Raw genomic sequence first — 25,081 nt, 5'->3', positions numbered from 1 at the left:
AATGTTATATTGAGGGCATAACAGTCATGTCAGGTGGCTACTGCTATGTGTATATTCTATTCTGGCCCCTGTGTGTCCTGCAATTGTCACCAGTTCTCCCCTCTGCAGGCTCTAGCGCTAAGCTTCAGTTATCTCTCAGCTAGTGGGTAGAGAATGCTGCACTGTCTGCTCACGTACACATCGCACACAGGCGGGAGGGATTCCCGCTTTCCATTCAGCACATGTTCAGAAGCAGTGGCAGTGATATGGTTGTGTAGAAGTGCTCAGCACTGAAGTGAGATAAACTCCTTACTAGAATAAGCTGCAGCACGATCTGCCCGTGTCTCCCTCTGATTGTCCTATCACTGTGCTCCTGCTCCAGCCTAACCTGATTTCATTAATCAATAGTGCAAGTAAAGATAAGACACTTTGTAATATACATTATCAGATAAACCTTCTTCTTTTGTCACTTAAAAGACATTTTTTGGTCTCCTGCACTAATCATTCACTCTCAATATCTGCTAAATCTGTGGGAGAAGGGAAGGGAACCTGTCACGTGAACAAACGCTATCAACCTGTAGATATGGGGTTACTCTGCAGGTTAATAGCATTCTGAAACTGCCCGGTGCCGGCATTTAGACTCCCTCTGCCAGGAGGAAATGAACTTTATTGTACCTGGTAGTGACTCGCCCAGGGGGATATGGGGGAAACTCGGTACCCAGGCCTTGACCTTCTGTGGGCTGTCACGGCAGTCGGCTCCGGGGCCCATACCCTGAGGTCACTCTTTAAAAGGGGTTTGTTACATGAAGGGATGAATAACAGTTTTGTCTCGTGACGCCACCTGTGGTTCCTCGTAATGGGTACCAGCGCGCTGCAGACCTCCAGGGGTGATGGGATGGCAGCTGAGATGTTTCTGCTCCCCGCAGGCGGAGTGGGCCCCAGGGCAGGCTTGATGGAAGGGACGCAGGTGAGAGGTGGCCCAGCTGGGTCAGGGGAGAATAACAGGCACGCACACAGGGGATTCGCTTCAGTACCTTTACTGCTGTAAACGGCAGGTATGGTCCAGGGTACTTGATAGGAAGGGTGCACTTCTGAAATCTCCCCAGTGAGCAGGTAGTAGGACTCCTGATCGGTTTCTTCCTCTCTCTCTCTCTGAAGCTCCTGACCAGCCTGGAACTAGACCTAGCATCTGTACTGTTTCACTCTCTCACCTGTCTGCTTGGTAGTAAGAACTTTTCTCTGGCTACCACTATCCCTGGACGCTGGGGCCTTCGTGGTTCCTATTTCTGTAGATGATTGTAGCTTCAGGTTGAAGAGGGGTCTGGAATCCTCCTGATATACAAGTTATTCCTACTGGGCATAGAGGACCCTATAGGCACGGACCCGGCGTCCGGCTTGTGTTCTGGGGTGAGCTTATGATGCTCCTCTGCCCCCTTAACTCCTCTCTTCTCTCCTTGCCTCCGGCCACGCTCTAGGCCCTCAGGCTTCAGCACGTGCTTAGGCCTTAGCTTACCCTCAGCACAGCAGCTCAACAGGTGCTGCCTCTTCACTGATCTCAAGTGCGAGCACACTCTCCCTACCTAACTCCACCCTCCAGTATATATATATCCCTAACAGGGCTCCTTCTGGTGGTATGAGGTGGAAGGGTGGAGGTGTCTGTGTGTAGTAAGGGCCTCTTGTGGAGAAGTCCGTCCATGCACCCTTTTGGGTCCTGTGGTACCTGTGGGTAGCAGGGTGCCACAGTAGTGTTTGGGTATCAGTCATGGGGGCGGCACTGGTTCAGTCACCGCTCTGTGTATAGAGAGTGACGGCTGTAACCGTGCCCCCAGCCCTGATTGACAGCCGGCCCTAATGCTGAGCTGCCATCAGTCACTACAGGGGTCGCAGTTACAGGCGCCACTTTCTATACACAGAGCAGTGCCACCCCGGTGACTGGAAGTCGAACGCTACCGGGAGGAACGCGACAGGTTCATTTCAACAAAAATGTCTGCGATGCCCCTATAAACCTATGGAAGGAGGAGCCGGAGGAATAAAAAGCAAAGCACAGAAAAGGTAAATGCTGAGGCTTATAATGTAGAGAAAAAATGCAGGATACCCATCATATAATGTACACTCCCCATACATTCATGTACACTCAGGAGTGTATAATGAGTGGCAATTATTCCTTAGATAGTTCTCCTTATTCTAAAAAGTCATCTGAAAGTGCTGTTAAATCATAAGGGAATCTGCCACCCGGTTTTAGATGCCCCATCTGAGAGCAGCATGATATAAGGGGTGAGACCCTGATCAGGGCCGGCTCCAGGTTTTTCTGGGCCCCGGGCGAAAGAGTCTCAGTGGCCCCTTTAACACATACCACGATTCATGATGCAGAGATACGGCGGAGAAATATATTATATATTCTATATATATATATATATATATATATATATATATATATATATATATATATATATATATATATATATATATATATATAGTACAATGCAAAGATTTCACTTCTTACATTACATGAGATATATCTATTGTAAATTCCACAATAGCTCAGAAACCGGTGAATCGCTCCACACAGAATACTGGCCCCCATATAAGGCTCCATACGGAATACTGGCCCCCATATAACGCTCCATACAGGATACCGGTCCCCTTATAACGCTCCATACAGGATACCGGTTCCCTTATAACGCTCCATACAGGATACTGGCCCCCATATAATGCTGCATACAGGCTGTCCCCCCCCCCTTATAATGCTCCATGCAGGCTGTTACCCCTCACATAATGCCCCATACAGGCCCCACCCCTTTTAATGCTCCATGCAGGCTGTTACCCCCACATAATGCCCCATACAGGCTGCCCCCCCCCTTATAATGCCCCATGCAGGATGTCACGCCCCCCCTCCCCTCTTTATAATGCCCCATGCAGGATGTCCCCCCCTCTCTTTATAATGCCCCATGCAGGATGCCCCCCCCCTTCTCTTTATAATGCCCCATGCAGGATGCCCCCCCCCCCTTCTCTTTATACTGCCCCATGCCGGCTCCATACATTAAAAAAAAAAAAAATCAAATACTCACCTCCCTTCTGCTACCCGCTGCCCGCTGCTCGGGTCCGAACTCCAGCGTTGTCGGCATCTTCCAGCTCAGCGCTCCCTGTGACGGCTCAGGGGAGGGCGCGGTGTAAAGACGTCACCGCGCCCTCTGACCTGAGACGTCACAGGGAGCGCAGAGCAGGAAGACAGCGGATCTGCGGAGGCACGGGGAGAGGTAAGTATCCGGCTGCCGGGGCCCTGAGCAAGCGGCGGAGAAGGGCGGGCGCTGACACCGCTCTCCTCCACCCATAGCCCAGCGGGGTGCGCGACCGCCAGTGGGCCCCTCTGCCTGCTCAGGGCCCCGGCATTTGCCCGGGTGCGCCGGGTGCTGACGCCGGCCCTGACCCTGATTACAGTGATATCTCACGCTTTTTGTTGCTTACTGCTATTTTGATAAAATCAGTGTTTTATCTGCTGCAGCTCTAGTAGTTCTCTGAATGCTGAGCTTTGTATAACCCCACCCACACCACTGATCGGCAGCTTTCCTCCAGTCAGTGGTGGGGATGGGGTTATACAGAGCACATGAATGCCCCGGACTACCTAGCAGAAGGCTTACTAGTCCTCTAGTGATAATCTCCTGCTGATAAAACTGTGATTTTATAAAAACTACAGCAAGCAGCCCAGTAAATGACACATCGCTGGAATCAGGGTCTCTGCCCATACATTATGCTACTGTCAGATTAGATAGCAAAAACCTGGTGACAGATTCACTTTAAGGGGGTTATCCTATTTCAGACAACCCCTATTCCAACACAGCATTTCTTTTTTTTAAGAAACAAACCGTGCTTCAAGCCACATATCCAAGCCCTTTCCACTTCCTGCCAACGTCAACTCAAAAACATCTCCCGGATCCGCACATTCCTCAACCACGAATCTGCAAAAACACTAGTGCACGCCCTCATCATCTCCCGCCTCGACTACTGCAATCTCCTGCTCTGTGGCCTCCCTTCCAACACTCTTGCACCCCTCCAATCTATCCTAAACTCGGCTACCTGACTAATCCACCTGCCCCCCCGCTGTTCCCCGGCCTCTCCTCTCTGTCAATCCCTGCACTGGCTCCCATGTACCCAGAGACTCCAGTTCAAAACCCTAACCATGGCATACAAAGCCATTCACAACCTGTCTCCCCCATATATCTGTGTTTCAATGTTTTTTATTGAAATTTTTTATAAACCTTCATACATCTCTGACCTAGTCTCCCAGTACTTACCTGCACGCAGCCTCCGATCCTCACAAGATCTCCTTCTCTACTCCCCTCTTATCTCCTCTGCCCACAATTGCATACAAGATTTCTCCTGTGCTTCCCCCCTACTCTGGAACTCTCTACCCCAACATGTCAGACTCTCGCCTACCGTGGAAACCATCAAAAGGAACCTGAAGACCCACATCTTCCGACAAGCCTACAACCTGCAGTAACCACCGCTCCACCACACCGCTGCATGACTAGCTCTACCCTCACCTGCTGTACCCTCACCTATCCCTGGTAGACTGTGAGCCCTCGCGGGGAGACCCTCTCTCCTTCTGTAACAGTTTGCCGTTGCATTTTTGTTCAGGATTATTGTACTTGTTGTTTGTTATGTATATCCCCTTTTTCACATGTTAAGCTCCATGGAATAAATGGCGCTATAATAATAAATAGTAATAATAATAATGCTTTGGTGTAAGTCATTGTCTGCAGCGCTGACGTGACGGTGAAAGCACTGCAGTCAGTCAGTGAGCTCTGAAGGTCGGCCCGAGTTAACGGCACGAGCCGCTGAGCGTAGCTACAGGCTGCAGAGCTGTAGATGTGTTGTCAGCGCTGCAGACAATAACAGACAGCGGGAGCAGCAGGAGAAACTTTGCGCTGGACCTGGGGAGGATGAATAGAGAACAGACGGTTTTTGTAATTTCTTTAAACAAACTGCAGCCAGGAACAGCGGTTTTGTGAAACAAGAAAGTCCCTTTAAAGGTTGTTTCACAGAGTAAATAAGATCATTTTGGTATTAAATCATTAAAAAGCTACAAACATGCCACAGTTAATGTGACCATTATCTGGGCTTTGTTATAAATATTTCAGAATAAGCTGCAACATGCTGTACAGATCTGACTAATGTGTCCAGGGCCTGATGAGCACAGCCACCACGGCATGGACCCCGGCTAATCTCATCCATGTGAACACAGGCAGAAGGACTTTACTGGCCACTCCTTGGAGCTTACCCAATGCTGCTTTATCATGGCTCATTATCAAGGGGTCACAGATCAACCTTATAAAGCCCGCCACACACATTAGATGGCTCTTGGATGAAAGACGGCCTGCGCTTAACAGTTGTCTGGCAGCCATCTCTCCCATACACTCCTGTGTTCTCTATGAGAGTCACCACCAGACATGTCTACTGGCACCTTATCTCCAGAACATAATGATCAGCCAAATTAAATGGACCCCATACATATTAGACTGTCAGACAGAGCCGTCAATACGTTATATATAGGATATATCCAACTCTTCCGCAGCCTCCGATGAGAACAGTGTAGTTACTTTCCTCCGGCTGCAGCCGCTCCTCTTTCAGCATCTGTTCCTGGAAGAGGTCCAGGGCTTCGGCCAGCTGCACACAAGAGGGACATGTCTTCAGAGGAGAGCAATAGAAGTGCTAGAAGCAGAGCAGGATATACAGTTAGGTCCATATATATTTGGACAGAGACAACATTTTTCTAATTTTGGTTCTAGACATTACCACAATGAATTTTAAACAAAACAATTCAGATGCAGTTGAAGTTCAGACTTTCAGCTTTCATTTGAGGGTATCCACCTTAAAATTGGATGAAGGGTTTAGGAGTTTCAGCTCCTTAACATGTGACACCCTGCTTTTAAAGGGACCAAAAGTTATTGGACAATTGACTCCAAGGCTATTTCATGGACCGGTGTGGACAATCCCTTCGATATGTCATTCTCAATTAAGCAGATAAAAGGCCTGGAGTTGATTTGAGGTGTGGTGCTTGCATTTGGAAGGTTTTGCTGTGAAGTAAACATGCGGTCAAAGGAGCTCTCCATGCAGGTGAAACAAGCCATCCTTAACCTGCAAAAACAGAAAAAACCCATCCGAGAAATTGCTACAATATTATGAGTGGCAAAATCTTGAGTTTGGTACATCCTGAGAAAGAAAGAAAGCACTGGTGAACTCATCAATGCAAAAAGACCTGGGCGCCCACGGAAGACAACAGTGGTGGATGATCGCAGAATAATCTCCATGGTGAAGAGAAACCCCTTCACAACAGCCAACCAAGTGAACACCACTCTCCAGGAGGTAGGTGTATCAATATCCAAATCTACCATAAAGAGAAGACTGCATGAAAGTAAATACAGTGGGTTCACTGCACAGTGCAAGCCACTCATAAGCATCAGGAATAAAAAGGCTAGACTGGACTTTGCTAAAAAACATCTAAAAAAGCCAGCACAGTTCTGGAAGAACATTCTTTGGACAGATGAAACCAAGATCAACCTCTACCAGAATGATGGAAAGAGAAAAGTATGGCGAAGGCGTGGTACAGCTCATGATCCAAAGCATACCACATCATCTGTAAAACACGGCGGAGGCAGTGTGATGGCTTGGGCATGCATGGCTGCCAGTGGCACTGGCTCACTAGTGTTTATTGATGATGTGACACAGGACAGAAGCAGCCGAATGAATTCTGATGTATTCAGAGCCATACTGTGTGCTCAGATCCAGCCAAACTGATTGGTCGTCATTTCATACTACAGATGGACAATGACCCAAAACATAAAGCCAAAGCAACCCAGGAGTTTATTAAAGCAAAGAAGTGGAATATTCTTGAATGGCCAAGTCAGTCACCTGATCTCAACCCAATTGAGCATGCATTTCACTTGTTAAAGACTAAACTTCAGACAGAAAGGCCCACAAACAAACAGCAACTGAAAACCCCCGCAGTGAAGGCCTGGCAGAGCATCAAAAAGGAGGAAACTCAGAGTCTGGTGATGTCCATGAGTTCAAGACTTCAGGCAGTCATTGCCAACAAAGGGTTTTCAACCAAGTACTAGAAATGAACATTTTATTTTCAATTATTTAATCTGTCCAATTACTTTTGGTCCCTTTAAAAACAGGGTGTCACATGTTAAGGAGCTGAAACTCCTAAACCCTTCATCCAATTTTAATGTGGATACCCTCAAATGAAAGCTGAAAGTCTGAACTTCAACTGCATCTGAATTGTTTTGTTTAAAATTCATTGTGGTAATGTCTAGAACCAAAATTAGAAAAATGTTGTCTCTCTCCAAATATATATGGACCTAACTGTACAAGCAATCAGGACCCAGCACTTCACACTTATGTCCTTACTCACCTCCTCCCTCTTTACTCTACTAAATAAACAGATGAGACCCCAAGACAACTCTGACACATACAGACAGGTGTATGATTTTTTAGGTGCATTTTCTAATGGTAAAATTTATAGAAAAAGCAAAGAAAGAAAAAAAATAAGTAAATCACGAAACTTAGAACATGCTGTGATTAGCAACAAAAGAAAAAACGTAAAAATGCACAGATGCAACAAAAGTAGCAAAAAGACAAAATAATGCAAAATAATGCAAACATAAAAAAAGAAATAAATAATCCAAACAAAAAAAAACAGTAGCAATTTCTTAAAAACACATGTGAATATTTTTCTTTATTGCTCTTGGACATGACTTCCATAATCGTAGCAGAGCCGGGCTGTGTTGTGAAGACTGCAATAGTTTTACTGTGATTACAGACATTGCTTGAAAAAAGGAGAACAACATGGCACAAGGGCGACTTATGCAAATGCTATAACAGTCATGGCTATGATCCTAAAAAATAATGCTTCTCATCAATGGCTATCTCCTCCGTCCGGACACTTACCAGGCTTCACTGTGTTTCTTAGGTGCTAGTGGTGACTCTACCATCGTACCGTTAAGGTTACGATCAGCAAATACAATCATTTAGGACAATGTAATTGCATAATATTTGACACAATAGGAAATTATATGAGGATATATTATAGAAGGACATATATTGTCTGGTATGTGTAACGGGTCTGGGAGGCGGAACCTCTGAGCTACTATACAAGGGGGCGGTCCTTGTAAGGGAGCGGGTGGCGACCAGGGAAGACGGGCAGGAAGTCTCAGCAGGTGACCGGGACAGTCTCTGAGTGAACGGGCTGGAGGTCACGGCAAGTGACCGAGGCAGTCTCTGGATGAACGGGCTGGTGGTCACGGCAAGTGACCGGGGCAGTCTCTGAATGAACGGGCAGATGGTCACGGCAAGTGACCGGGGCAGTCTCTAGGTAAAGGGTTGGTACGACCTGTGGCGGCTGATGATAGACGTGAGCTCCCAGGTGAGCAGGCAAGAGTCTCTGGATGAACGGGTGGTCACAGCATGTGACGGCGGAGCCTCCGGGAAGACCAACAGACAGGCGGCAGATGAGCGCTCCCAGGTGAGCGGGCAGAAGTTTCTGGACAGGCGGGTGGTCACAGCACAAGACGGCAGAGCCTCCGGGTAGGCTAGCAGACAGGTAGCAGATGAGCGCTCCCAGGTGAGCGGGCAGGAGTCACTGGACAGGCAGGTGGTCACAGCACGTGACGGCGGAGCCTCCAGGTAGGCTAGCAGGCAGGTAGCAGATGTGCGCTCCCAGATGAGCGGGCAAGCTGGTCCATAGACAGACTGACAGGAGTTGGAAGGCAGACCGTCGGACCTCAGGCAAGCAGGCAGGTGGCTGATGTGCGCTCCCAGGTGAGCGGGCAGGCTGGTCCTTAGACAGACTGACAGGAGTAGTAAGGCAGACCGTCGGACCTCAGACTAGCAGGCAGGTAGCAGATAATCAGGCAGGAATAAGTCAGCAGGCTGGCAGGAATCAGGCAGGTATCTGGCAGGTAACTGACAACGGGACCTGAGGGCTGAAGCAGAGTAGTGAACAGTGCAACAACATTGCTCGGGCACCTCCATTTTGGAGGAGGTGCCTTATATATGGTAAAGTCCTCCGGCCATTGGCCGGGGACTCCTTAGGACGGCGCGCGCGGCCCCTTTAAGAGGGAGGGAGAGCGCGCGCGCCCTAAGCACAGTGGCCGGGAAGGAGCGCGCGCTGCCAGCAGAGCGGGAGGAGGACGCCGGGCACGGAGCAGAGAGGTGAGGGGAACAGCGTCCCTGCCTAGCAGAGGGCAGGGACGCCGGCGCTACAGTACCCCCCCCTTTAGGCCCCCCCTTCTTTAGGCCAGACAGAAATTTAGCAAGGATAAGAGGGGCATGGATGTTCTCCCGGGGCTCCCACGTTCTCTCCTCAGGACCAAACCCCTTCCAATCTAGTAGAAAAAAGGTCTTTCCTCTTACCCTTTTGGTGGCAAGAATGTTCTCTACCTCAAACTCGTCCTCAGCAGAAACCGGAGCAGGAGGCGTACCTGTAGACTTGGAAAAAGAGTTAAGAACCACAGGTTTGAGGAGAGATACATGGAAGGAGTTAGGGATCCGTAAGTTGGCCGGGAGTTTCAATTTATAGGCCACCGGGTTGATCTGACTGATGACCTCCAGAGGGCCGATGAACCGAGGCCCTAACTTGTAAGAAGGTATCTTGAGTCGGACATATTTAGATGAGAGCCAGACTTTATCTCCAGGACGAAATTGTGGAGGATCCAGGCGTTTTTGGTCAGCGTGTCTTTTCATCCGTTCGGACGACTGAAGGAGTGCGGATCGGGTACTCTCCCAAATGGAGGAAAATTTGCTAACGAGAGATTCCGCAGCCGGGTTGTCCACAGAGGTGGAGACAGGAAAAGGAATCCGAGGATGCTGACCGAAGACTACAAAAAACGGGGATTTGGAGGAGGATTCGCTCTGGTGATTATTATAAGAGAACTCGGCCCATGGTAGGAGATCCACCCAGTCTGAATGATGGGCATTAACGAAGTGCCGGAGGTAACTGGTCAGGTTCTGATTGATCCGCTCCACTTGACCATTGGACTGTGGGTGGTAAGCGGAAGAGAAGTCCAGGGTGACGTCTAGCAGTTTACAAGTGGCTCTCCAGAAACGTGAGGTGAACTGTACCCCACGATCCGACACGATGTGGAGGGGCAGGCCATGAAGACGGAAGATGTGGCGGATAAAGTCTTTAGCCAGCTCGGGTGCAGACGGGAGGCCTGGCAGGGGAATAAAGTGAGCCATCTTGGAAAAGCGGTCAGCGACCACCCAAATGACCGTACAACCGGCAGAGACGGGGAGATCAGTTATGAAGTCCATAGCAATATGCTGCCAGGGGGCAGCAGGCACAGGAAGCGGAAGGAGGCGACCGGCTGGCAGGTGTCTCGGGACTTTGTTGCGGGCGCAGGACACACAGGTAGAAACAAAGTCTATTACGTCCTTGTGCAGGGTAGGCCACCAGTAGTGCCGGGCAATAAGCTGGAGGGTCTTTTTCTGACCGGCGTGGCCAGCTAGTTTAGACGAATGGCCCCAGTGTAGGATCTTCTCCCGATCAGGTACTGAAACAAACGTCTTACCGGGAGGGAGACGATTTAGACTCACGGGAGCCACCTGCATTACTCTGGCGGGATCGATGATATGTTTAGGTTCTTCCTCGAGATCGGACACCAGAAAGGATCGGGACAAGGCGTCTGCTTTGACGTTTTTGTCAGCCGGGCGAAAATGAAGAACAAAATCAAAGCGAGCAAAAAACAAGGACCACCGGGCTTGGCGCGGGTTAAGTCTCTGGGCATGCTGGAGGTAAGCCAAGTTCTTGTGGTCGGTGTAAATTATTACCGGGTGAAGAGCCCCCTCGAGCAGGTAACGCCACTCCTCCAATGCCAGTTTGATGGCCAATAACTCTCGGTCTCCTATGGAATAATTGCGCTCTGAGGAGTAGAAGAGTTTAGAGAAGAAGCCACAAGTTACCATTCTCCCGGAAGATGATTTTTGAGTAAGTACCGCTCCGGCTCCAGAGGAGGAGGCGTCAACTTCCAGGAAGAACTGCTTGTTGCCATCTGGGCGATGCAGCACCGGGGCGGAAGAGAAGGCCTGTTTTAGGGAAAGAAAGGCCTCCTCAGCTTCGGGTGGCCACTCTTTGGGATTAGTACCTTTACGGGTGAGCGCGGAAATTGGGGCAGTCCGGGAAGAGAAGTGTGGTATGAAGAGGCGGTAGTAGTTGGCGAAGCCCAGGAATCGCTGAATGGCCTTCAACCCCTCCGGTCGAGGCCATTTCTCGATGGCAGACAGTTTCTCTGGATCCATTTGTAGGCCGGTCTGAGAAATAATGTAGCCTAAAAATGGAAGCGAGGTCTGCTCAAAGAGGCACTTCTCGTATTTAGCGAAGAGGTGATTCTGCCTGAGCCTGAGCAGGACCTGACGAACGTCCCTCCGGTGAGTCTGGAGATCCGGAGAGAAGACCAAGATGTCGTCCAGGTACACCACTACGCAGGAGTAGAGAAGGTCCCGGAAGATGTCATTGACCAACTCTTGAAAGACGGCAGGAGCGTTACAGAGGCCAAAGGGCATTACCAGATATTCATAGTGGCCGTCCCGGGTGTTGAATGCCGTCTTCCATTCATCCCCCTGACGGATACGAACCAGGTTGTACGCCCCACGGAGGTCCAGTTTGGTGAAGATTCTAGCCCCCCTCAGATGATCAAATAACTCTGGAATGAGCGGAAGGGGGTACTTATTCTTCACCGTGATCTGGTTAAGACCTCTATAGTCTATACAGGGACGGAGAGAGCCGTCCTTCTTTTTGACGAAAAAGAAGCCTGCTCCCGCCGGGGAGGTAGATTTCCGGATGAATCCTCTGGCCAGATTCTCCTCAATATATTCGGACATCGACCGGGTCTCAGCAGCGGATAAAGGATAAATACGCCCACGGGGAGGAGTAGTACCAGGTAACAGGTCGATAGGGCAGTCGTATGGTCTATGAGGGGGTAGTGTCTCTGCCTCCTTTTTATTAAAGACATCAGCATAAGACCAATAAGGAATCGGAAGTCCAGGTAGATTAGCTGGGGTAGGAGAAGGACGGACGGGATGGACGGGAACCAGACAGGTCTTATGGCAGTCCTGTCCCCAGCGAAGGACTTCTCCGGTCTGCCAGTCAAGCACGGGTGCATGTCTCTGGAGCCAAGGTAGGCCTAGCAAGAGGGCGTGAGAGAGTCCAGGCAGAACATGAAAGGAGATACTCTCAGAATGCAGCATTCCCACCTGCAGAGTAATGGATTCGGTGATGAGTTGGATGGGGCGTGGTAAGAGACCCCCATCCACGGCAGCAACAGACAAGGGTACAGCCAGAGGTTTGGTGGGGATGCGGTATTTCTCTACCAGGGACTGTGAAATAAGATTCCCGGCTGCTCCAGAGTCAAGTTGGGCTAGTTCGAAATAACGGTTCTCCCCGCAGACGATTGAGACTGACAACAGCAGAGATGGAGAGGATTTATTCTTGTCTAGGTCGACCTCTCTGAGCGAACCTAGACACAGGCGTTTCCCGACCTCTCCGGGCAGGCACGGATCCGGTGCTCCTTACTGCCACAGTAGAAGCAGCTCCCCTCGGCACGGCGTAAGTCCTGACGGGTTTTGAGCATCTTGGTCTGGTCGACCTGCATAGGCTCAGGAGAGTGTACCTGGGTAGAGACGGAGGGAGTGACGGGTTTCTGAAAAGTAGGAGCTAGACGTGGTATCCTCCTCACGGGTGACCTCTTTGGCACGCTCCTGGAACCGTAGGTCAATCCGGGTGGCAAGAGTTATTAGGTCATCGAGAGTGGTAGGAATGTCCCGACCGGCAAGTTCATCTTTAATACGGCCGGACAGACCCTCCCAGAAGACGGATACCAGAGCGTCGTTATCCCAGGCCAGCTCCGAGGCAAGGGTACGGAACCGTATGGCATATTGGCCCACGGTGAGACCTCCCTGACGGAGGCGTAGCAGTGATGATGCGGATGAGGTCCTCCGTCCGGGTTCGTCGAAGACTTTCCGGAAAGCCGTGAGAAAAGCAGGCAAGTTGGACACCAGGGGGTCTCCTCTCTCCCATAGAGGATTTAGCCAGGCCAGGGCCTCCCCGGTGAGATGGGACATGATGAATGCAATTTTGGCCCAGTCGGAGTTAAACTGGTGAGACAATAGTTCAAAGTGCAGGGTGCACTGATTTATGAAGCCCCGAGCCTGGGCGGAGTCGCCTCCGAAGCGAGGAGGTGCAGAAAGCCGGGGTCCGGGGTAAGATACCATGGTATTAGTGGGCAGCGGAGCTGCCGGATTGCGAGACATGGCACAGGCGGAGGTTGCTGGTGGAGCAGTCAGAGTGTCCAGGCGAGTATTGACATTCCGCAGGTGACCCAGGATGGACTCCTGTTGGGACCTTTGACGGGACAGTTCATGACACAGGTCCGAGAGCGAGGGAGCTTGGGTGCCACCGGGTTCCATGGCCCGAGCAAACTGTAACGGGTCTGGGAGGCGGAACCTCTGAGCTACTATACAAGGGGGCGGTCCTTGTAAGGGAGCGGGTGGCGACCAGGGAAGACGGGCAGGAAGTCTCAGCAGGTGACCGGGACAGTCTCTGAGTGAACGGGCTGGAGGTCACGGCAAGTGACCGAGGCAGTCTCTGGATGAACGGGCTGGTGGTCACGGCAAGTGACCGGGGCAGTCTCTGAATGAACGGGCAGATGGTCACGGCAAGTGACCGGGGCAGTCTCTAGGTAAAGGGTTGGTACGACCTGTGGCGGCTGATGATAGACGTGAGCTCCCAGGTGAGCAGGCGAGAGTCTCTGGATGAACGGGTGGTCACAGCATGTGACGGCGGAGCCTCCGGGAAGACCAACAGACAGGCGGCAGATGAGCGCTCCCAGGTGAGCGGGCAGAAGTCTCTGGACAGGCGGGTGGTCACAGCACGTGACGGCAGAGCCTCCGGGTAGGCTAGCAGACAGGTAGCAGATGAGCGCTCCCAGGTGAGCGGGCAGGAGTCACTGGACAGGCAGGTGGTCACAGCACGTGACGGCGGAGCCTCCAGGTAGGCTAGCAGGCAGGTAGCAGATGTGCGCTCCCAGGTGAGCGGGCAAGCTGGTCCATAGACAGACTGACAGGAGTTGGAAGGCAGACCGTCGGACCTCAGGCAAGCAGGCAGGTGGCTGATGTGCGCTCCCAGGTGAGCGGGCAGGCTGGTCCTTAGACAGACTGACAGGAGTAGTAAGGCAGACCGTCGGACCTCAGACTAGCAGGCAGGTAGCAGATAATCAGGCAGGAATAAGTCAGCAGGCTGGCAGGAATCAGGCAGGTAACTGACAACGGGACCTGAGGGCTGAAGCAGAGTAGTGAACAGTGCAACAACATTGCTCGGGCACCTCCATTTTGGAGGAGGTGCCTTATATATGGTGAAGTCCTCCGGCCATTGGCCGGGGACTCCTTAGGACGGCGCGCGCGGCCCCTTTAAGAGGGAGGGAGAGCGCGCGCGCGCGCCCTAAGCACAGTGGCCGGGAAGGAGCGCGCGCTGCCAGCAGAGCGGGAGGAGGACGCCGGGCACGGAGCAGAGAGGTGAGGGGAACAGCGTCCCTGCCTAGCAGAGGGCAGGGACGCCGGCGCTACAGTATGCCTCATTGTAAACTAGCATTGTGATGTACGATCCCTCCCCTGCGGATCCCCAGTAGAATAACAATATAGACATTCTTACCTTGCCCTCCTTTATATTGGCCTTACACTGGAGGAAGTACCAGTACGGAGTGTTTCTTCTTCCCCTGTACCTATTATGAGTGGGTTGTGTGCCCCCAGTAATGTCCTCACCCTCTTCATATCTCAAGTCCTGGACCTCTGGAGACGATTTCTTAAACACAGTTCTTGAGGAGTATGTCTTGGACAATGTCCCAAAGTTGTCCTCCTCTGATACCGGTGAATTATGACCACGACCGGCATGGTGGGAGATAGTCCTGAATCGCAGTACTCTCTGCTGGGATCACAGCCGATGCGTTGCTGGAGTCCGGTAAGGAGTCAGACAAATCTGTCTGCACATGGGTTGTACTGTTGTTAACCATCCTGATGCCAGGGAGTAAGATGGCAACTTAGCGAGGATCTGCAGCATGCCCATGGTAGATGGCGAGCAATGGTCTTCAGGCAGCTGAAACAATTCACAAAAATAAAAATACATCAGCTCTAAAGAGCACGGCTGCTCCGTGGTCAGTAATGTCGCCTTACTGCACTGAAGTGGTGCAGACATACACAGTATATAGTGGGTGTACATATCCAGGCACAACCTAGAAGGAGGTAGATACATACAATCTACATACTGTATATATATAATTATATACACAGTGGGGGAAATAATTATTTGATCCCCTGCTGTCTTTCTTAGTTTGCCCACTGACAAAGACAGGAACAGTCTATAATTTTAATGGTAGGTTAATTTTAACATTGATAGAATATCCCAAAAAAAATCAAGAAAATCACATTGTATAAATTAGATACATTTTTTTGCATTTTGCAGTGAGAAATAAGTATTTGATCCCTCTGGAAAACAACACTTAATACTTGGTGGTAAAACACATGTTGGCAGCACAGCAGTCAGACGTTGTTTGTAGCTGATGATGAGGGTTGTGCACATGTCGGGAGGAATTTTGGTCCACTCCTCTTTGCAGATCATCTCTAAATCATTAAGATTTTGAGGCTGTTGCTTGGCAAATCGGAGATTTAACCCCCTCCATAAGTTTTCTATGGGATTAAGGTCTGGAGACTGGCTAGGCCACTCCATGACCTTACTGTAGTTCTTTTTGATCCACTCCTTTGTTGCCTTGGCTGTATGTTTTGGGTCATTGCCTTGCTGGGAAGACCTAGCCACGACCCATCTTCAATGCTTTTACCGAGGGAAGGAGGTTGTTGGCCAAAATCTCGCGATACATGACGCCATCCATCTTCCCTTCAATACGGTGCAGTCGTCATGTCCCCTTTGCAGAAAAGCACCCCCAAGGTATGTTTCCCCCACCATGCTTCACGGTTGGAATGAAGTTCTTAGGGTTGTACTTCCTTCTTCCTCCAAACACGGCCAATTGAGTTAATGCTAAAGAGCTCAATTTTTGTCTCATCTGACCACAGCACCTTCTCCCAATAACTCACAGAATCATCCAGGTATTCATTGCCAAACTTCAGATGGGCCTGCACATGTGCCTTCTTGAGCAGGGGGACCTCGCGGACACTGCAGGATTTTTAACCTTTAAAGCGTAATGTGTTACCAATGGTTTGCTTGGTGACTGTGGTCCCAGCTGCCTGGAGATCATTAGCAAGTTCCCCCCGTGTAGTTTTAGACTGATCTCTCACCTTCCTCATGATCAAGGATACCCCACGAGGTGAGATTTTGCATGGTGCCCCAGATCAATGTCTATTGACAGTCATTTTGTATTTCTTTCATTTTCTTACAATTGCACCAACAGTTGTCTCCTTCTCACCCAGAGTCTTACTTATGGTTTTGTAGCCCATTCCAGCTTTGCGCAGGTCTATGATCTTGTCCCCGACATCCTTAGAAAGCTCTTTGGTCTTGCCCATGTGGTAGAGGTTAGAGTCTGACTGATTAATGGAGTCTGTGGACAAGAGTCTTTTATACAGGTGACTATGTAAGACAGCTGTCTTTACTGCAGGTAATGAGTTGATTAGGAGCGTCTAACTGGTCTGTAGCAGCCAGAACTCATAATGGTTTGTAGGGGATGAAATACTTATTTCTCACTGCAAAATGCAAAAAAAAATTATCTAATTTATACAATGTGATTTTCTTGATTTTTTATTTTTTTTGGGGGGGGGGGGGATATTCTATCTCTCAATGTTAAAATTACCCTTAAAATTATAGACTGTTCATGTCTTTGTCAGTGGGCAAACTTAGAAAAACAGCAGGGGATCAAACATTTATTTCCCCCACTGTGTGTGTGTATATATATATATATCTGTAGCTTTGTCGCCATAAAAAGATGGGGGCTCGGACACATTTCTTGCACTTGGGCCCCAAGCTGTTAATGTCCACCCCTACTTTTTTCAACCTATGTAACTATGTAGAATGCACATTAGGAAAATGCTTGAAATGCAATTCCCAATAATATTATTTTACAAGTAATTTCCTCTTTTTTTTTTTTTTCTTTGTAAAGTGCTAGTAATAAACCCAATCTCTGGATCTAGAAAGTGCAAAACACTCAAACTTGCACGTTTAATTTGTAATCTGTATTTCTTATGGTGCCTAAGGGAAGCAATAATGATAAGGCCCCTGCTTGGTAACAAGTGCAGTTATCTGCCTCTATAACAATAGCAAATTACCAATGATGAAAGGGTTAATACTTGTGCCCTGCATCAGTAATAGACCCTGTAGTCACCATGACAACTGTTATGAGGTCATAAACCAGTGTCATAAAGAAGATTCCATAAAAGAATTCCGCGCTGCCACGATCAGCGCCATTACTGATGCGCCTGAGGACCTTGAGCTTGACCACCCACGTAATGTGCCAAACTTGGTGTAATTTGGAGGTTCTAGCAGGGAAAGGGGTTGTCTGCTTTAGACACCCCTAGGGCATGGGAAGGTAACAAAGGGGGGTCCCTAGACCAGGATCCCCTTCTGTTACCCTCTATATAGAGCAGCTCTCCTTTGGGAGTTCATGGACTGATCTATGACTTTAATGGGTGATAAATTGGGAGGGATTATTTATCCTATTAGGGATTAGGCATAACGAACTGTAACCAAATGTCCAATTTTTTGAGAGGCGGACCTGGATCTGTAAGGGAGAAATTATACATCCACCTGGCCAATCAGATCAACCAAATTCGCTCCATCAATCAATGTGGTGACAGATATTGCAGCCAGATCTCTCCCACATCAGCTTTATCACATTTATAGTCTGTATTTGTTATGTCATTCTTTGTAAATCTGGTAAAATGTACAAATTGTACAATTCTGCAGTTACATCTGTTATATATTGGCACAAACTCTCTAAGCCCAATGGAAGGGCAGCCCTCCATCCATGGTTCCATAGAGGTTTCCTCCACAGGGGGTTTTCCTCTCCTGAGTGCTGGAGGGTGACTCTTCGTGAGTCGGGGGTTGTGCTATTTTCGGTGTCATGTAAATTTAAATAAAATTTTGATCATTTGACACCTAATTGCAATGCTTCGTGTATTTATTTTGTGTGCTTCTGTCTGATTAATTTTGTTTGGGGGACGGGGTCTATCACATACGGCTGGACATCTGCCGGCTGCACAGATCCCAGTAAGCACATTTTGCCCCAGGGGTCGCCCCTGCTCTGATGATGATGGTGAAGAGGAGACAAACATTACAGCACAACTCCTGGACGCATGCTCTCATCATTGGATAAAAGAATTGTATTACAGCAGTATAAGCAGATTACTCATCTATTCGTGTAATTTCCGTAGTCTTCAATGGAGAAGGCTGCAATCAAGATGGTCTATAGGAACAGAGGCTACACAGAATCTTCTTTATCCTGATAGGTGATGGTTCAGTGTCATGTAAATTTAAATAAAGTTGAGAACGTTTGACACCTAATTGCAATGCTTCATGTATTTATTTTGTATGCTTCTGTCTGATTTTGTTTGGGAGTCGGGCTCCATCACATATCACTGAGTGACACGTCTGACATCTGCCGGCCGCAGTTTTGCCCCAGGGGTCGCCCCTGCTCTGGGGAGTATGATGGAGCAGAGAAGATAAGCATTACAGCACAGCACCTGCAAGTGAGCGCTCATCCTCAGAATAAGGACTTATATTACAGTATTACAAGCAGCTTCCTCGCCTCATTCACACAGGGAGTATTTTGGGCAGTAATTTACATTAGTATTTGTAAGCTAAAAACCAGAGGGGAACAAACACAGAGAAAAATAATATCTGAACCACTCTCACCTCTTCTGTGTTTTGGATCCACTCCTGGCGTCTGTTAACAAATACTGATGCAAAATATCGCCATGTAAAAGGGCCCTAAATCCTTACTGACTGATTGGACAATTCTTTACAAAAAAACAATATATGCCTCACCATGCATTTAATCCATCCTGCTGCTCATATCTTCTGGGCTCAGACCCACAATGCCGTGACTCTCGGCCAGTGTACATAAGGAGAAAGTGGGAAAAGTCTCCAATAAAAAATAATTCTCACTTTATTGGTGCAAAATATTAAAATATATAAAAGTCCATGATAGCGGAGATGCAATCTCGACGCGTTTCTGGTTACGCCCTTAGTCAGTGATCCTGTTGTCATGACAACCCGCGCCTCCAGGTATCCCAGCGACGGTGGCCTGCTTAGACCGAGCTAGGAGCATGGTCTCAGAGGCTTCTATCACTGTAACACTGACAGGTAGAATTCATTGCAATGCTTTATAACAGCGATTATACTAATAAAAGCTAGTCCCATAGAGGGACTAAATGAAAAAGTAAAAAAAAGAATGTGAAAAAATATAAAAAAACCTAATCAAAAAATAAACAGAAAAGAAAATGAAAATAATGTTATATCAATAAATGGGTAAATTCATACAAAAACTAAAATAAACCAAAAAGGTCCACATATTTGTTATCATCACGTCCATGGCCTATAAAACGATCACACTACTTAACGCCTTCAGTGAACACTGTAAAAAAAAAAACTATTCTTTTTCATCTTACTACCAAACAAAGAGTGGAATAAAACACGATCAAAAAGTTGAATGGAAATAGAAATGGTATAGCTGAAAACTAGTGACGAGCGAGCACTAAAATGCTCGGGTGCTCGCTGCTCAAGTCAAGCAAATTGGAATACTCAGGTGCTCGGTCCAAGTAACGAGCCCAATGTAAGTCTATGGGAAACTCCAGCATTCTTTCGGCGGCCCCCCCCCCGGTGGTCTGCAGAGGGCCTAAAAATTGCCCAAATCGATGGGAACAGTACTAAAATGACATGGGAACAGCATGGGGAAGACTCCTGGAAGCATTTCTGACTCCCAGGTCAATAATATCAACAATGTTGTCAGAGGTATTACGCCACTTTTACAGACTCACAATAAAACATACAAAAACTAAACCAAAATGGATTTTCCTGGGAAATATGTTAAGGAACATTCTTTCCAGGGTAATGACTTGTATATAAGGCAAAATAAATAACCAAAAACAAAAATGCTCCTTCACACCTTGGGCTATGTTCACACATAGCGTTTTTGATGCGTTTTTTTGCATTTTTGCATTGCTTTCAACCGTGACAAATGCATTCACCGGGAAATGGCATTTTAACATTTTACAACCTTATCTGGCCATGTGGTGTGTGAAACATCATCAGACACATCCTGTTTCATTTATGAAGGAGGGATTGTGAAAGTCACAAACACTGTTTTTACTGCCTTACTATTCTTAAAGGGCCAGCAGTCGGCTATGCTTTGTTGTTCCCATTATTAAAGAGTGGGTCTCCTATACTGTTATTGCATATGCAGTGACTGCAAGGGCTGCCAAAAATTTGGACGCAACCCAATACCTCTTTGAAGAGACATAGAGGAGGGTCTCAGTAAAAAAAAATATTCCCATTATAAAGGAGTGGGTCTCCTATAGTGGTAATACCCATGCTGTGACTGCAAGGGCTGCCAAAATTTGGGAAAAACCCCACTAACAATTTAAAGACACATAGAGCTGGGCCACAGTAATGACATGTTCCCATTAGAAAGGTTAAGGATCTGCTATACAGTTATAGGGTATGCAGTGAGTCCAACAGCCGCCAAAATTTGGGAAAAACCCCACTAACAATTTAAAGACACATAGAGCTGGACCACAGTAATGACATGTTCCCATTAGAAAGGAGAGGGTCTCCTATCCAGTTATAGGGTATGCAGTGAGTCCAACGGCTGCCAAAATTTAGAAAAAACCCTATTACCAATTTAAAGACACATGGAGCTGGGCTACAGTAATGAGTATGACATGTTCCCATTAAAAAGGAGTGGGTCTCCAATACTATTTGCCTATGCAGTGAATGCAAAGGCTGCCAAAAATTACGAGGCACTCCAATGCCCCTTGCAAGAGATGTAGAGGTTGGAGGGCCTCCAGAAAACAATGTTCCTATTATTAGGAAGTGGGTCTCCCATACTCTTTGCCTATGCAGTGAATGCAACGGCTGCCAAAAATTTGGAGGAACTCCAATGCCCCTTGCAAGAGACGTAGATACGGTGATATGGTAGTGATATGGAGGAGGATGTGAAGGATGAGGAGAAGGAGGAGGACAAGAGCAAATAGACAAAATCAGGAAGCGTATACCCATGTCTGGGTGTGAAGACAGAGGTGCATGGGAATACAGTTAGACCTCCCCAAAAAAGACACTGTATTTGAGTTTATGTTACGCTGCTATCATTCAGTGATGTTGAGAAGTCTGGCCCAAACCAGCCTTTGATAATTTTTATGAGTCAGCCTGTCAGCATTTTCAGTTGACAGCGGCAGGGCAGGCCAGGACCTCCAAGGTGTATAGAGCCAGTTCATGCCACGAGTCCAGCTTGGATACTCAATAATTATAAGGCACAGAGGAATCAAGGACTACGTTGGCACAGCCGGCAAGGTACTCCCTCACCATCTTCCGAAACTTTCCCCTCTTTGGGAGAGTACCCCGTGCCTCAGGACCTGTGCGGTGGGAGGGTCTGAGAAAACTGTCCCAGAACTTTGACAGTGTTCCCCTGCCTCTGCTGGATTGAATTTGTGTCTCTCTCGCCTGTACTCCTTGGTTGTCAAACGAACTGTGACCTCTGCCGCCAGCGTTTTCAGATGGGAATTTTTTAAATGATTCCGCAACAAGAGCCTTCTCGTACTGCACCATTTTATTAGGCCTCTCCTGCAAGGGAATAAGAGACAGAAAGTTCTCCTTGTAGCGTGGGTTTAGAAGTGTCACCAACCAGTAAGGACTGTCATCCAAAGTTTGGACAAAGCAAGGATCAGGGGAAAGGCAGCGTAACATAAACTCAGCCATGCGTGCCAGATTGCTAACAGGCAAGACTTCTGTGTCCTCATCAAAAGGATGACTGACCATGCTCTTCATGACTGGAAGCCATGGGATTTTATGAGCTGTCCCTGGCCAAGGGTATAGATTGAGAAAAGTAGGGGTCCTAGGACTGAACCTTGAGGGACTCCAACAGAGAGGTGGGGGGATGAGGAGGTAGTGTGGGAGTGGGAGACGCTAAATGTGCGGTTGGAAAGGTATGAGGAGATCCAGGATAGGGCAGGGTCTTTGACTCCAAAGGAAGAGACGATCTGCAGTAGGAGGCAGTGGTCAACTGTGTCGAAGGCAGAGGACAGGTCAAGAAGAAACAGTACAGTGAATTGTCTGTTAGCTTTGTCTGTAAGAAAGTCATTAGTAATTTTTGTAAGGGCAGTTTTGGTGGAATGGTGGTGGCGGAAACCAGATTGTTGGTTATTGAAGAGAGATAGATGAGAAGTGAGAGGAAAGTTCAGCGTGAACGTGTTGCTCAAGGAGTTTGGAGGCAAATGGGAGAAGTGATATGGGGCGGTAGCTGGACAAGGCGGTTGGGTTGAGAGATGGCTTTTTGAGAATGGGAGTGATTGTGGCATGTTTGAAGGCAGGGTGGAAGGTACCAGAAGTTAGTGATAGGTTGAAAAGATGGGTTAGGGATGGGATGAGTGTGGGGGTGAGGTTGGGGGGGATGGGATGGGGTCGAGTGCACAAGTGGTGAGATGTGATTTGGAAAGGAGACGAGTGAGGTCTCCTTCCATGATGTTGAAAAGGGAGGTTATGGGGGAAGGGCAATGGTCTGGGAAACAAAGGGGTTGTGGTGGTCGGATAGTAAAGATTTGCCGTGTTTGGTCAATCTTGTTTTTGAAGTGTGTGGCGAACTCCTCAGCAGAGATGACGGAGGTCGGAGGGGACAGTGGTGGGCGGAGGAGAGAGTTAAAAGTGTTGAATAACTGTTTGAGGTTGTAGGATAAGGAAGATATGAGGGTTGTGAAGTAGGCCTGCCTAACAGAGGCGAGGGCTGATTTGAATGCGAGTGTTGTTGTTTGAATGCAGTGAAGTCATCTTGCGATTGTTTTTTCTTCCAACGCCGTTCCGCAACCCTGGACGCTTGCCGAAGCGGTTTAGTGAGGGTGTTGTGCCAGGGTTGCCTATTGACTTGTCGCACTCTGCCATGCACAAGAGGGGCGACTGAGTCAATAGCTGATGCGAGAGTGGCATTGTAGAAAGCAGTGGTGCTGACAGTGTCGTGGAGTAAAGATATGGATGTCAGTGGTAGAACAGAGTAAGAGAGTGTGTGAGTGTCTAGATATGCAAGGTTTCTGAGGGGGTGTGCTAGTTGCTGGACATGTGTGACAGGTGAGGAGGACAGGGATGAGAAAGTGAGTAGACGGTGGTCAGATAGGGGTAGGGGGGAGGTTGTGAGGTTAGATAGGGAGCAGAGTTGGGTGAAGAAAATGAGGTCTAGTGTGTTCCGTCTGTGTGGGTGGCTGAGGAGGACCACTGAGTAAGTCCAAAGGATGAAGTAAGCGACAGGAATTTGGATGCTTTTGACTGGCGAGTGTCAGTGGGGATGTTGAAATCGCCCATGATGATTGTGCAATGTCAGCAGAGAGAAAGTAAAGAAGCCAGGTGGAGAATTGGTCAATAAAGGCAGTGACTGGGCCTGGAGGTCAGTATATGACAGCTACTTGGAAGGAGAGTAGATGAGGACAGAGTGGACTTCAAAAGAAGGGAGAGTAAGGGAGGGTAGAGGTGGGAAAGGGCTAAAGGTGCAGTTGGTAGAAAAGAGAAGACCCACTCCTTCGCCATGTCTATTACCAGGGCGAGGAGTGTGGGTGAAGTGGAGGCCACTGTAACACAGCGCAGCAGGGGAGGCAGTGTCGGAGGGTGTCAACCATGTCTCTGTGATGCCCAGGAAAAAGAGATAACGAGAGGTAAAGAGGTCGTGGACAAAATGGAGCTTGTTGCAGACATAGCGGGCGTTCCAGAGTGCTCCAAAGAGAGGGAGCAGGGTGGGTGGGCATCAGCGGCACGGGTTTTAAGTAGGAGAGGTTGCGGTAGTTTGCAGTTGGTTGGAAGCGATAGGAGGGGGTATTGGTGGGAGGTGTGAGCTGTTTGGGTCCAGGATTGGGAGATATGTCGCCAGCAGTGAGGAGAAGCAGAGAGAGGGAGAGCAGGTGGGAGAAGGAGAGTGTCTGGCTTGTTTTATGTTTTGTTAGGATAGATCTGAGCTTGAGGAGCAGGTCTGCAGATGAGGTCAGGTGGGGAGGTAAGAGGGAAGGAGAGATGATTATTTGGTTAGAGGGTGCTGGGGTTTGAGGACAGCGAAGGAGAGTAAGGTTTAGTGGTGCCAAGAAACTAAGGGCGTATGTAAGTATAATGAAGGTTTAAGTGTGAATGAGAAAGAGAAAGAAAAGAGGATCATATCTCATTAGACTACCATTCACTGGTGTACACCACCATAATTATATCGAGTATAGACTGGGAAGGGAAAAGAGGAAAAGATGTGAATGGAAAATAAAATATAACGTTTATTGAAAATTACTATTAAAATAGATACATTTGTGCAAAACGTGCATTAATAAATGCATACAGGGTCACCAGCTTCCAAATGGTGACCCACAAAACCCGGTCCGTAGTGAGGTGGATAAAATAGTATTAGAAATGCCTAACCCAGCCCCTAATTATTGGGTCATGGCTGTATATTATACACCTAAATTAGCCCAATGAGGCCCTTAGAAAAAGCCGGTATACCGGCGAAACGCGCGTCAGGGACCGAGTCCCGTGTTCTGATAGTATAGGTGGATAGGGAAATTGATTATACCAATGAATAACAGTGTAACATTCTGAGCAACTCTGATTAAAGCTTCTCTGGCTAACCTGTGATCCATATCCATCTTTTCCTCTTTTCCCTTCCCAATCTATATTTGATTGAGAAAGAGAAACTAAGCACAATTAGTAGATGGTCACTCGTACCTTCTGGTCACTTCTGGCCCATTTCTGGCTTATTTCTGATAAAAACCCTTAAGAGCTAGATGTGCAAAGCTGGTAGAGGCAGACCCCAAAAGACTTGCAGCAGTAATTGCAGCAAAAGGTGGTCCTACAAAGTATTGACTCAGGGGGGCTGAATACAAA

Source organism: Phyllobates terribilis, unplaced genomic scaffold, assembly GCF_046119375.1.
Source record: "Phyllobates terribilis strain yellow unplaced genomic scaffold, ASM4611937v1 Scaffold_172__1_contigs__length_4051808, whole genome shotgun sequence".
Taxonomy (NCBI): Eukaryota; Metazoa; Chordata; class Amphibia; order Anura; family Dendrobatidae; genus Phyllobates; species Phyllobates terribilis.
Note: the sequence above shows the minus strand (reverse complement) of the source record.